Source organism: Narcine bancroftii, chromosome 3 (assembly GCF_036971445.1).
Source record: "Narcine bancroftii isolate sNarBan1 chromosome 3, sNarBan1.hap1, whole genome shotgun sequence".
In the NCBI taxonomy this organism is placed as follows: Eukaryota; Metazoa; Chordata; class Chondrichthyes; order Torpediniformes; family Narcinidae; genus Narcine; species Narcine bancroftii.
Window position 1 is genome coordinate 138,472,610 of NC_091471.1, and position 14,684 is coordinate 138,487,293.

Below are 14,684 nucleotides of genomic sequence, written 5' to 3' on the forward strand. Positions count from 1 at the left end.
GGCTATTTAGTTTTTGTGGAGTCAAATATAACTGATGCAAAAAAATTATATTGAACTAACCTTTATGATATTTGTCATATTATTCTTAAATGTTCCATCCAGTCTTTTTCATTTATTTGTCCTTTAGATCTACTTGCCATCTTAATCCTGATATATGCACCCCTAATTTGGAGACTTTCCTTTGAAGTAAATTATACATTACAGAAATACATTTGTTTACATTACTATTATAAATCAATAATTCCAATTCACTTTCACTAGGTAATGTCAAACTCACACCTATTAATTTGAGACCAAAAAAGCTTTCAATTGATATTAACAAAATAAAATATTTCTAGGCAAATTGAATTTATTCTTCTGTTGTGGTCTGAGCAGTGGAAGAATCACAGCCACCACGTTAAGGGTCGTTAATGACTGTTTTTATTCAAATTTAGCTTGCCCCTTTAAGGACAGCATGAGCACAGTCACCTGGTGCATTGTGACATCTTAATCACTGCCCAGGGTGCGCGGGGGATAGGATGCTGGAGTCAGAGAGAAACCTCTGACGACGCCATTTCCCCATGGCTGCTCCGCCATGTGGTGATACAAGTGGGGCAGGTTCGCCATGAGGATATGTGCCGCCACACTTCATTCATTATAATGTTATAAATTTCCCATTCTCGAAGCTTCTCCATCTTTTTAATACCCATTGCTTCCAAGTCTTCAAAAACTGATTATTCATTGAAAATGGAATAAGTCCACTTTGTCAGAGGGATTTTTTGAGATATTAAACCTTTCATACCTATTTCATTATCAATATTATTCCATAATTCAATCAGATATTTCAAAATAGGTGTTTCCCTATTTCTTACCAACAATTTAGAATTTCATTTATAGATAAAATCCTGTATAATTATTTCTCCTATCTTTCTAAATTCTGTATTAACCCAAGCAGGATTTTATCTAAACTAAACAATACATTAATTAATCTCAATAGAGCACTTCATAATAATTCTTAAACTGGGGAAGTTGTAAGCCTCCCAATTCAAACTTTCAAGTTAATTTTTCCAAAGAAACCCTTGCCATTTTTTCTTTCCATAAAATCTTCCTTACACTTGCATTTAAATCCTTAAAAATCTTTGAGGAATTGAGATAGTGATCAACTGAAAGAAGATATTGAACTCTATGAAAAATATTCATTTTAACACAATTTACCCTATCTACTAATGTAATAGGTAGGGTATTCCACCTTTTCAAATTTTCAACAATTTTATTAAATAAAGGCAAATGATTTAATTTATATAAATTTCTTAAATCATTATCAACCTGGATATCTAAATGTTTAATACCAGTGTGACCTAAACTTAGTTACCATTTTACAATTGGTATAATCACTCCTAACTAAAGACATAATTTCACTTTTTCCCCAATTAATTTTATATCCAGAAATTTTCCCATATACTTTCAATCTAGCATATAATTGGGAAAAAGAATTTATAGGATCAGTCAAATAAACAAAAATAAATTAATTTCGTATTCCTCCTGGTTAACATTTATACCTTTAATCTTTGAATCTTGACTAATAAGCTTTGCTAAGTGTTCAATTGCTAAAATAAACAGAGCTAGTGATAAATGGCAACGTTGATGACTCGATGTAGCTAATGGAAAATAAGTAGGTATTTGTCTATTAGTAAGCACCTTGGCACAAGGAGTTTTATAAAGGGCGTTAACCCAATTTATAAATGTCAACCCAAATTCAAATTGCTCGAATACTTTAAACAAAAAAAAAATCTGTTAATATATTTGCTATTATTTTATTAACTGTATTTATCGAATAGGTTGTCAAAATAAAGGTACACAAAAGAGACATCTCTTTTATTTGAAGATGGAGAGGAACAAACATGGATTATGATAGAGATGGATAAGATGGGAAAGAAGATACTAGAAGATTTCATACATATAAATGGGATCTGAGATTAATATCTGGAAACAAGGATACACCACTGGAGCATCTGATTAATATATGGAATAAAGTAAATAACAAAATGGGAATGAGGAACTTTGGGTTAATTAAAATGTCTTTGACTCAGAAAAGACATTCCATTTACTACGAATAACTGTCTTTTCAATATTTGGTCCTCTAAAGGAATTTAAAAAATAGCAGATTGCTATGAAGGAAGAAATTTAATGTTGATTTGATCAATTCAAAAATAAATATGGGATTGTGGTGATTGCAGGAGCTGAAGGCAATCACTGCTGCCACACCAATGGTCATTAGCAACTTTTTATTCAAATTCAGCATGCCCCTTTAAGGGCAGCATGAGCTCAGTCACCTGGTGCATTGTGACATCATAATCACTGCCCAGGGCATGCGCTGGAAGAGATGCTGGAGTCAGAGAGAAACCTTTGATGATGCCATTTCCCTATGGCTGCCCCACCACGTGGTGATACAAGTGGGGCCGATTCACCATGAGGATGTGTGCCGCCACACAACCCCCTCCCCAGAACCTGCTAAGTATTCTGTTGCTTTGGCAGCTGACGTTTGGGCGTGGCCATCTGCACTGGCTGTGTTGTCTAAATGAGCAGCTTTTAAGCGGTCCACAGTAAACCATTCTTCCCTGCCCCCCACATCTAAAGTAAAAGTCCCATCCGACCACCGGAGAACCTTGTATGGCCCTTCACATGGGTGCTGCAGCTCTGTGGTCCTCTCTGGACGAACTCAAATTGTGCCCCATCCAGATCTTTCAGTCGATTGGATGGTTGGGTGCCGTGGTGCGATGGGGGTGGCAGGTTTAGGTTGTTCAGTCATTTATGGAAGTCCACGAGCTGCTCACCTTCATTGTGCATCGTCTCGGCCTCCGGGCTGAAGAATTCACCTGGCAAGGAGAGTGGCATGCTGTAAACCATTTCTGCTGATGAGTCTTGCTGGTCCTCCTTGGGTGCCATCCTAATCCCAAGAAGAACCCAGGGCAACTCGTCCACCTAGTCGGGGCCGGAAAGTCTTGCCATCAGAGTGGAATTTAGGTGTTAGTGGAACCTCTCTACCAACCCATTAGACTGTGGGTGGTAGGCCATGGTGTGGTGCAGTGTTACCCCTAAAAACCTTGCCAGCTGCAAGCAGAGTGCAGATGTAAATTGGGTGCCTTTGTTGCTCGTGATGTGTGCCGGCATGCCAAAATAAGCGATCCACTACCTGACCAGGGCTATAGCACAGGTCTCCGCTGACACCTCACAGACCGGGATGGCTTCCAGCCACCTGATTACTCTGTCCTTTATGGTAAACAGGTACCACGACTCCCTGGACACCAGCAAGGGGCCCACGACATCCAAGTAGATATGCTGGAACCTCCACGTTACCGAATCAAAATGTTGAAAGGGGGCCTGCGTGTGCCTGTGGACTTTAGACATCTGGCACCTGATGCAGTTGCAGGTTAGTGCTGCCATCTCCTTCTTGAGGCCATGCCAGACAAATCGCTGCACCACCATATGCACGGTAGTCTTTACTGAAGGGTGGGCGAGATCGTGGCTAGAGCTGACGACCCTAGTCCTCCATTCCTGTGGGACTTCCGGGCATGGAGAGCCAATGGAGGTGTTGCAGAGCAGCGGCTGGGCAGAGTCAGGAAGCTGGATATCCTCTAGCTGGAAACCTGAGATGGCGGTCCAGAGAGTTTGCGTTTCGGCGTCGTGCTGCTGGGCCTGCATTAGTTGCGCGTAGTCGAGGCCGGGAGCTAGTATGCTGATGGCTAGGTAGGAGAGCACATCCGCGACTACGTTGTCCTTGTCCACCTGGTACCAGATGTCTGTAGTGAATTCGGACACGTAACACAGGTGGTGCTGTTGCCTGGCCGACCACGGGTCCTTGGCCATAGCCAATGCTTGGGTGAGGGGCTTGTGATCGGTTAAAACAGTGAAAGATCTGCCCTCTAAGAAGTATTGGAAGTGACGGATGGCCAGGTACAATGCCAGGAGCTCCTGGTCGATCGCATAGTATTTAGGTTCCAGCGGCCACAACTGCTTACTGAAAAGGCCAGCGGGTGCTACTGCCCATCCAGCCACTGTTCCAGTACTCCCCCGACCGCTGTGGTGGAAGCATCGACCGAGAGCACCGTGTGCACTTCCAGGCGCGAGTGCACCAACAAAGTCTCATCTGCGAGGGTCTGTTTCATTGCAGTGAAAGCTTCATCCACCTCTGACCAGGCTAGGGTCTTCTCTTTCATCGTGATCAGTGCACAAAGAGGGTGCATGATGTGGGCGGCGTTGGGCATGAATCTATGGTAAAAATGTACCATTCCAACAAATTCCTGCAGGCCCTTGAGGGAGGAGGGTTTGAGAAAACACTAGATAGCTGCCATTTTCTCCAGTGCCAGAGCTGCCCTGGATGCTGAGAAGGTGTGCCCCAGGAACTGCAATGTCTGTTTCCCAAACTGGCATTTGGCCTTGTTGTCCGTGAGGCCGAATTCTGCAGCCGGTCGAACAGGGTAAGGAGATGGGCCTTATGCTCTTTGCAGTTGTGGCTGGCTACCAGGATATCATCTAGGTAGATAAAGACAAAGTCCAAATCCCTACCCACTGCATTCATGAGGCGCTGGAACGTATGAGCTGCATTTTTTAACCCGAATGGCATCCAGAGGAATTCGAACAAGCTGAAAGGGGTGATAATGGCGGTCTTTCCAACATCATTGTGGTGAACTGGGATCTGGTGTAATCCGCACATCAGATCGACTTTTGAAGAGAACTGTGCACCATGGAGGTTGGCTGCAAAGTCCTGGATATAGGGGACCGGGTACCTGTCTGGAGTCGTGGTATCATTTAGCCATTTAGCCATCTATGGTCTCTGCAGGGCCTCCAACCCCCTGATGACTTCTGGACCATGTGCAGTGGTGCTGCCCAAGTGCTGTCTGACTGCCGAACGATGCCCAACTCCTGGAGCCTGGAGAATTCCTCCTTTACCTGTTTTAGCTTCTCCAGTGGCATTTTGTGGTGATGTGATGGAAAACTCCATGGCAGGGAGAGGCGACGTCCAAAGGTGGCTCCAGGATGGCAGGGAACTCACTGAGGATCTCTGCGAACTTGTCTGTTGCAGTGGCTACCGTGGCAATTGGGTCTGTCATTGTCTGCCATGCCCAGGCACACTGAGCGAAAGGTGTGGGCATTGAACAGCCACCTGCCCCTTGCATCCACCAGCAGACTGTGAGCCCTTAGGAAGTCAACCCCTAATTGTGCGGCCAGGCCAGGACGAATCTCCAAGTGAACTTTTCATCCCCGATCTGTACCTGTTGCCTACGGGTGCCGTACGTCTTGATTGCGGAACCATTGGCAGCCCGCAGGTTTGGACTGGGGGTCTGGGTTCAAGTTTGTAGCAATGTAGAGTGGAGGGTGCTCAGCTCGGCCCCTGTGTCCACCAGCAACCAGTGCCCGTGGACTTGTCAGTGAAGTAAAAGAGGCTGTTCACGTGGCCAACCATGGCAGCCAATGGAGATTGGCCTGGCTGTTCCCCTGGAATTCGCAGGGCTGGCGGGAATTCGCAGGGCTGGCGGGAAGTCGCAGGGCTGGCGGGAAGTCGCAGGGCTGGCGGGAAGTCGCAGGGCTGGCGGGAAGTCGCAGGGCTGGCGGGAAGTCGCAGGGCTGGCGGGAAGTCGCAGGGCTGGCGGGAAGTCGCAGGGCTGGCGGGAAGTCGCAGGGCTGGCGGGAAGTCGCAGGGCTGGCGGGAAGTCGCAGGGCTGGCGGGAAGTCGCAGGGCTGGCGGGAAGTCGCAGGGCTGGCGGGAAGTCGCAGGGCTGGCGGGAAGTCGCAGGGCTGGCGGGAAGTCGCAGGGCTGGCGGCACTTGCGGGCTTTCACGCCCCAGCGCTGGTGATAAAAGCACCAGTTTGACGGGGTTTCCTCCTGCTTGTGTTTGGGGGGGGTATCCTGTGGTTGGAGACTTGGCTGAGGGCTGCCTCGTTCTCATGTTTTGTGCGGCAGAGGACATCTGCCCGGACTGTGGCCTTGCAGGGGTTGGAAAAGTCCTCTTCAGACAGATGGAGCCAGATATCTTTTAGCATCTGTTCAAGGAATATCTGGTGGAAGAGGAAACACTGTTCATGATCCTCTGCCAGGGCCAGCATTTAATCCATGAGGGTTGAGGGGCTGCGATTTCCCCCAACCCTTCCAGGTGTAAGAGCCTGGAAGCATGCTGCAGGGGAGTGAATCCAAACTTCCCCAGGAGTAGATTTTTGAGGGTGGTATACTTGCCCACTGCTGGTTACCAGTGAATGATTTTGTCCACCCTTGCTGCCATGTCCTGGTCCAGCGCACCCACAATGTGGTAAAATTTTGTGGCGTTGCCTGAGATGTTGCGGAGGTGGAATTGTGCCTCCGCCTGCATGAACCACGTCCATGGGTGATGGGGCCAGAAAGGGTGGGGGGGGAGTTTGAGGGCTACAGCATTCACCTCGGCTGCGTCCATCGTTCATTGGGTCCAGATAGATGTCTCGGCCTGTCGGGGTCACAACTGTGGTGATTGCAGGAGCTGAAGGAAATCACTGCTGCCACATCGATGGTCATTGACTTTTTATTCAAATTCAGCGCGCCCCTTTAAGGGCAGCATGAGCTCAGTCATCTGGTGCATTGTGATGTCATAATTGCTGCCCAGGGCACTCGCTAGAAGGGATGCTGGAGTCAGAGAGAAACCTCTGATGATGCCATTTTCCCATGGTTGCCCCGCCAAGTGGCGATAAAAGCAGGGCCGGTTCACCATGAGGATGTGCGCTGCCACAGGATACAAAATAATACAATATTTTGTAATCAAATAAAAGCATATTTAAAGATAAATTGGGTCCAACAATGTTATTGCACAAAAGAAGTGAAATAGAAACTATAATTTGCAATAGATCTCTTAAGAAATGTATCTCTGTTCCACAGGGGAACTTAAAATCAGAAAATTCATAGATCAAGAAAGAGATGTGAAACAGATTTAAATTGTGGAGAAAAATTGGCAAGAATTATGTTAGTATGACAAACACAATAAGTGTTAGATATAGATTGGTTCAATATAATTTTTTACATCAATTATACCACAAAAATTAAAAGATTAAATCGGATCTATCAGATAAATATTTTAGGTGTCATTAAGAGATGGGTACCTTTTTGTATTCTATGCAATCTTGTTCAAAATTGAGGGCATTTTGTATAGAATTAGGAAAATATCTAGAAAAAGTTATGGGAGTTAAATTCCCACAAGATCCAATGTTCTTTGTATTAGGTAATATTTCAGTGATAAGACCAAAATTGAAATAGAATTTTTTCAAATGGAATTTGTGAAAATTGCATTAGCAATTACAAGAAAATGTATAGCAGTGACATGGAAATCAAATTCCCATTTATGAATGGAAAGATGGCATGTGGAAATATATAGCTATATACCTTGAAAATGACATACAATTTAAGGAATAAAATTGATATGTATTTTTTTTTAATTTGATACCCATACTTACATATTGTAGGTATTAATTTATAAGGGGTTTTCCCTGAACCTCATGAAACCTTGCTAACTTGTTGGGATAAGTAAATAAATGATATTGCGAAGGCAAAGTTGGGTGAATGGTGGTGATATTTTGGTAACCAGGTTTGTCTTCCTTTTTTACTTTTTGACTATATTTTTTTTACTTTCAACTCTTTTCTTTTACTTCTGCTTTTTTCTATTCTTTGGGATTATTATTTTTGGAGGGAGTTGGTGGGATTTCAGGGGAGTATAATATGTACCATGTATAATTGATTGGAATATATGATTATTATTCTTTTTACAGTATTTGGATATTAATACATGTATGGAAATTTAAACTTTTCAGGAAAAAGAAATAAGTTGTCTTTTTTAGATAAACTTTAAGCATATCACATATTAAAAAGCTATTATCAGTGTCTTCTGGTTACGTGCATTTTGGAGTGGTTGGTAAAGGTTAGTTTCACAGAATAATTCTATCTGTCTCTTAATAAACTCACAAAATTTCTTACTTTTCAACAGTGTTGATTGAGACACCATCTGAATACACTTTCTTGTTTTTCCATTATTGCAATAGATAAAGGTAATGGTGAATGATCTGATAGAAGTCTCAAAAATATTCTGTTTTTACCACTCTACTTTTTAACTGGGCAGATATTAAAAACAACTCAAAACTTGTATGTGAATCATGTACCCATGAGTAAAAGGAATAGTCTCTTTCGATGGGTTTTTAAACTGCCTCCATATGTCAATCAAATTTAAATCCTCCATAAATGTTAGTGTTTGTAACTTTTTCCCTTGTCACTGTTCTGGCTGATTTATCCAGTACTGGATCTGAACAGAAATTGAAGTTTCCAACCAGTTTATTTTATCCTCCCTCTGCTGTTTTTAAAATGATACATTTCATAAATGCTTCATCATCTTAATTTGGTGCATAGATGATTATAATCATCCATGATTTTGCATAGGTTATACAATCTTCCATTGCAAATCTTCCAGCTTGGGCAATCACTGTCTCTTCTATTATTATTGGTACATTTTTATTATTTAGAATCACTACTCTTGCTTTTGAGCCAAAAGATGATATTACTTGTCCAACCCATCCTCTTTTTAATTTAACATGTTCAGATTTGGTAAGGTTAATTTCTTGTAGAAAGACAATATCTGCCTATAATTTTTTTAGGTGAGTGAAGACCCATTTTCTTTTCACTGACCGCTTAGCCCATTAACATTAAGACTAATAAATTTTAATGTTCTGTCCATATTGATTTTATAAAGAAATATTGTTTAACAATAAAACCTTTTTGGCTGTTTAAACAAAACAGTGATCTTTCCCCTTCTTAAAAAAAAATCATATACAATGTCCCACCCTGACGGTGACGTAAACAGGAAATCCCAAAAGCTTGCAAAAAAAAGCTCATGGAATCTCTCGAGGAAGATGAACCCCTCCCTTTAGCAGTGTTTTGTAAATACTCCTCTCCAGGCACAATTCTCCCCGAGGGTCCAGTGAGCCCTTTCAATATGCAATATTTCTCTGAATTTGTCTTCTCCAAGCACTTGCGGGATCCATGTTTTGTAGAAGTTCATCAGATCTCTTCCCCCGATTCCTTCTTTCAGTCCAATAATTTGCACATTATTTCATCTTCTAAAATTCTCCATGTTGTCAATTTTGTCCAGCTGATCTTGTCTTTCCAATTTCCCATTGCTTCACATATTTCTCCAAAGCTTTTTAGCTTGTGCTTTTGTCGAGTCAGTTTCTGCTTGGGTCATTCTTCAACAATTTGTTTAATTTCTATCATCCTCTCAGTCATGTCTCTCATTACATTTCCGACACCAGCAAATCCATTTGTCAGGTTTTCCATTTTCTCCTGAATAATATTTAGTGCTTGTCCCAACTCCCCAGCTCTGCCAGGGTCCACCGGTCCCGAGGTCACTCTGCACTATTCCCTTTCCGGCTTTCGCTCAATGCTCCTGGTTGAGTAGAAACTTCAATTTTTTTCTCAGCTGGGGACAGTGGCCTGATTGCAAAGGAAGAAGTGTAATTCTATCTTCCCCCAGTTGGACTAATACATACCCAAATTAAAACACTTTATATTTTAAAAAAAAAGTCTGGAAAGTTTGCTTGGAAGTTGTCTGAATGTTAAAAGACTACAATGGCTACTAATACAAAGTCGAAAGCACAGATTCAGAAGAAACTTCCTTTTAAAAGTACAGAAGAAATGAGGCCAACTTACCAAGTGGAATTGATTGGACAGCCACCCAGGCTGCAACGCACTCCAGCTCGTTTAAGTATTACCTTGGTGACGTCGCAAGATGGAGCTGGGCTTCCAAATTTTTTCTTATCTTGATCAGCTTGTGGCGGTTTCGGGCGTGCTGTAGAAGCACAGGAATCGATAGTGTCAGGCCCAACGTGCGATACTGCTGTGGGTCCCGGCAGCGTGGAGGCCTGAGGCAGCGCGGAGGCCCAAGGCCGTGCATCAGAAGACGCGCATGCATGGGCACTGGCACTGCTGGGCATGCACGGTGCATCGTGAGTACGTGATCTAGCGGACAGGGTCTGGGCTGTCAACAAAGTCAGACGGCAGCGACCTGAACACATCGGGTCTGGGTCTGCAGGTGTGCAGACCAGAAGCAAAGTGATGAAAATGGCAGAATCAAAGGAACAAGAAGAAAAAGCTTTGTATCAAACTGAAGAAATAGAAGAAGAGTCACTGACTGCTACTGAAGGGAAAGAAGGTAGGCGTCATGGAGAGACTAGTGATATGACCTTTGATGCTGTTTTTACAACTTTGGAATCTATAGCCCATCAAATGGGTAATACGTCAACACAAATGTCGACTCAGATTGATCATGGATTTATGAATATACCTGAAAAAATGAATAATATTTGTGAAGAAGTTTCTTCTGTTAAGAAAGATATTTCTGTTGTTAAAGCTGATGTTAATAGATGCTTGAATATGGTGGATACAGTTCAAGACAATTTTAAGAAGATGGAAGGTGCTTTTCAAGTTTGTGAAGAACAAGTGGATCGTAATAAAGAAAAAATAGAAAAAGTAGAAGATTCTTTTGTTGGATGGGAGATTCAGAAGAAGGACTTATTGAAGAAAATAGACTCTTTGGAAAATCAAAGCCATTGGAATAATGTTAAAATAGTGGAAATTCCTGAAGGAATTGAGGGTTTGGATCCAATAAAAATTTTTAAAAAGTGGATTCCTGAAGCACTGGGATTGGAATTTTTTCCAGAAGGTTTGGAATTAGATAGAGCACTTAGGGCCTTATGAAGTAAACCATATCCGGGTCAACCTCCACAAGCTGTTTTGATTCGTTGTTTACGAGACCAAGATAGGGAAACTATTTTGATAGTTGCAGTCCAAAATGCACGTAGATATCAGTCTCCATTGATGGTACAAGGAAATAAGGTTTTTTTTTCTATACGGATTTAAGTCAAGAAATGATTAAAAGGCGTAAAGAATTTAATTCTGCTAAAGAAGTGTTTTGGAGGAAGGGTTATAAATTTTCATTTAGAAACCTTGCAGATTTGAAGATCTTTTATGGGAATTTCCAATGACAGTTTTTTGACAGTGATCATGAGGCTTTAATTTTTGCCAATTCTTTGCCAGACAGGGCGACTGAAAGGCATTCTTCACCTAAGAGGAAGACGCCTGGTAAGAAGAATGGAAATGGGAACGGGAAGACAAATATGTCAAAGAGCTTGATTGATATTGATGATCCGGAAAAAGCTTTGGGATGGAATTCATTGGGGTTGTGAGCTGATTTAGACATCATTTTATAAGTCAGGTTGTGGGGATGGAGGCTGCTGAAGCTTTCGGAAGTTGTCTGGCACCAGTGGGAGGGATTTTATTTCTTTCCACACCCAGTAAAGTGGGGAATTGCTACTTTTGTAGTTTCTTTTTATAAAAAATACCTTTTTATTAGTGTAAGTTTTACTTTGTTTAGAGAGGGGGTTAGTGATTGTTTAATTTGGATTACTTAGCAAGGAGAGCTTTAAATTTTGTTATCAGAGAAGGGATTTTTTTTCTCTGTGAATAGAAGGAATAGAAAGAGGGGTTTTCATTCTGTTTATTTTTGATAACAATGTCTAATTTGAATTTTGCAACATTTAATGTGCAAAAGATGAAAGTTGATATTGCTTTTTTGCAGGAAACTCATTTAACTGAAAGAGAACATTTGAAATTGAAGAGGGATTGGGTCGGTCATGTATTGTCATCTTCTTTTAACTTGAAAGTGAGAGAAGTGGCGATTCTGATTCATAAGAAAATCATTCAAACTTGAATCTTTGGTGGAATCAGCTGGCTGAATTTTAATGATTAATTGTAAACTCTTTTCTGACTCATGGTCTTTGTTGAATGTGTACTCGCATAACATCAATGATGAACAATTTATGTCTGAAGCTTTTTTAATTTTAAGCCAAGTTAAAGAAAGAATAATTTCTGATCATTCATTCCTACTCATTTCTTGTGTTGGACCGGAAGTTATTCAATCAACCTTTTGTTGGAAGTTTAATGTAATGTTATTGAAAAAAAAATGGAATTTGTAAAATTTACTTAGGATCAAATTGTTTCTTGCTTAGATTTGAATAGGAATACAGTTCAGAGTCATTTTACCATATGGGATGCTTTGAAGGTGTTTTTACGTGGTCAAATTATTAGCTCTGCATCAAAGGAAAATCAGAAACTTTTGGCAGAGACTCGGTCATTGGAAAAACAGATAGCTGATTTTGAAAAAGAATTTCAGAGGAATTGTACGGAGGATAATAAGGTAGTTTTGACAAAATTGAAGTTACAATATAATACATTACAAACATATCAATTTGAACATTTGATTCAAAGATCTAAACAGTGTTATTATGAGTTAGGTGACAGAGTCCATAAAATTTTGGCCTGGTAATTGAAAACAGAACAAGCATCAAGAACTATTAATGCTGTGAGGAAAGATAATTTAGTTATGTTTAAACCTCAGGAAATCAATGATCAATTTTTATCATTTTATCAGAAATTGTATGGTTCTGAGGGAGTTCAAGAAGATGGTTCTATTGAATTTTTGTCAGAATTAAATTTGCCAATATTAGGGGAAGATGATGTGAGGAAATTAGATTCTCCTTTACAGATTTAGAAATAAAGGATGTTATTCACCAAATGCCTAATGGGAAATCTCCAGGAGATGATGGGTTAACTGTTGAATTTTATAAAGCTTTTTATGATGATGTCCTGTTTATTTATGGACATTCTTCATCAGGTAACTCAACAACAAGCCTTACCAGATTCATGTTTAATAATAGCAGTTATACCAAAAAAAGGTAGAGACCCTTTGAAAGTAGCTTCATATCAGCCAATTTCTTTATTGAATGTGGATTATAAAATAATAGTGAAATTATTGGCCAATAGACTTGCTAAGCATTTACCACAATTGGTACATGCTGATCAGGCTGGTTTTATTAAAAATAGGTATGCTTCTGATAATATTCTTAGAGTGATTTCACTGATCAATGCTTCACGACAGCCACCTGACCTACCAATGGTAGTTGCATTAGATGATGAAAAAGCTTTTGATAGGGTCAAATGGAATTTTTTTATTTAAAGTGTTAGAGAAATACAAGTTTGGACCCTTTTTTATTGGTTGGGTGAAGGCATTATATAATCCTGTAGCTAGGGTGGCGACAAATGGTCAAACCTCCTTTCTTTAAATTATCATGTTCAACTCATCAAGGTTGTCTTCTGTTGCCAGCTCTATTTGTGTTGGTCATCGAACTGTTAGCTCAGTCTATTAGACAGAATGTAAATGTTAGACGTATAAAGTTAGCTGATGAAAAATATAAGATTAATTTATTTGTGGATGATGTTTTGATATATTTAACTAATCCGGAATGATCTTTAATTTACTTGCAAGAATGTTTAGAACAATATGGTAAATTATCAGGATATAAAGTGAACTGGGATAAAAGTGAAATATTACCAATTTATGAACAAAATTATGACCAGTGCAGACAAATTACTAAACTCCGTTGGACTGATAAAATTAAGTACTTAGGGATAATGATTGATGTAAATATTCAATCATTGTATAATTTAAATCATGTACTGTTAATGAGAAAGATCAAAGCTGATTTGATTAAATGGATGGATTTACCTTTGTCATTAATAGGTCGAGTAAACTGTATTAAGATGAATATCTTTGCATGAATCCAATATCTTTTTCAATCTATTCCTTGTTTTCTTTTGAAATTTTTTTCAAGACTTAAATAAAGTACTCCGAGAATTTCTTTGAAAGGGAAAACTAGCAAGAGTAGCGATGCATAAATTGACTTGGAAGTATGCTTTGGTAGGTTTGCAATTACCCCATTTTCAAAATTATTATGAGGCAGCTCAATTAAGATTTATTAATTGTATGTTAGATGTTTCGAGTCCCCCGAGTTGGGCCAAGGTAGAATTGGCTAGTATACTAGAACCTTGTCCACATCAATTTGTATTTAAATGGAATTCTATTTTATTATAAAGATATAATGTACTGGTTTTGAAACACTTATTAGAGATTTGGACTAAAAGGAACTTATTAATAGGCTCAAAAGGTAAAATATTGGTTCAGGCTCCAATATATCAAAATAAATTCATTCCTTTTACATGGAATAATAGATTTTTAAGAAATTGGCAGATTAAAGGAATAAAGTTATTGCAGGATTGTTTTGAAGAGGGTAAATTTTATCATTTAACTTAAGAGAGAAATTTGGAATTTCAGGGAATTCTTTGTTTATTTATTATCAAATTAGAGCATTAGTGAAAGAAAATTTTGGAAGAGAAATGAAAATTCCCAAGTTAAAGAAATTTGAGTTTATGATTTCTCATTTTTCAGATAAGGGTTTTATTTTGGAGATGTATGCATTGTTACAAGATACTATGGATAAAATAAATTTAGATAAATCCAGGATTAAATGGGAAAATGATTTAACTTGTGATATCGATCAGGCTGATTCGGAAATAATGTGTTTTAAGGGTGTGAATGAATTGTTTAATGTAAGATACAGCATGATTAATTATAATTTTTTTGTATCAGTTATATTCAACCCCTGAGAAATTGACAAATATGGATTAAGTGATTCAGTGTTATGTTTTAGATGTGGATCATGCGCTGGAACTTTTTTACACTTGGTTTGGTTTTGGGATAAAGTTCAATCATTTTGGTTTAAAATCAGGGACTTTCTTCAAAATTTGT

The 14,684-nt window shown here is 39.8% G+C and overlaps 1 long non-coding RNA gene across 2 annotated transcripts; it reads left to right on the forward strand.

The window, feature by feature from the left end:
- Positions 1-2,382: 2,382 nt before the first annotated feature.
- Positions 2,383-11,856, forward strand: LOC138757612 (uncharacterized). Of its 2 annotated transcripts, none has more exons than XR_011353745.1 (2): positions 2,383-3,409; positions 11,619-11,856. It is a non-coding gene; the product is annotated as an uncharacterized lncRNA (long non-coding RNA). The 2 variants fall into 2 exon arrangements; XR_011353746.1 differs by lacking the exon at positions 2,383-3,409 and adding an exon at positions 10,450-11,122.
- The last annotated feature ends 2,828 nt before the right edge of the window (positions 11,857-14,684 follow it).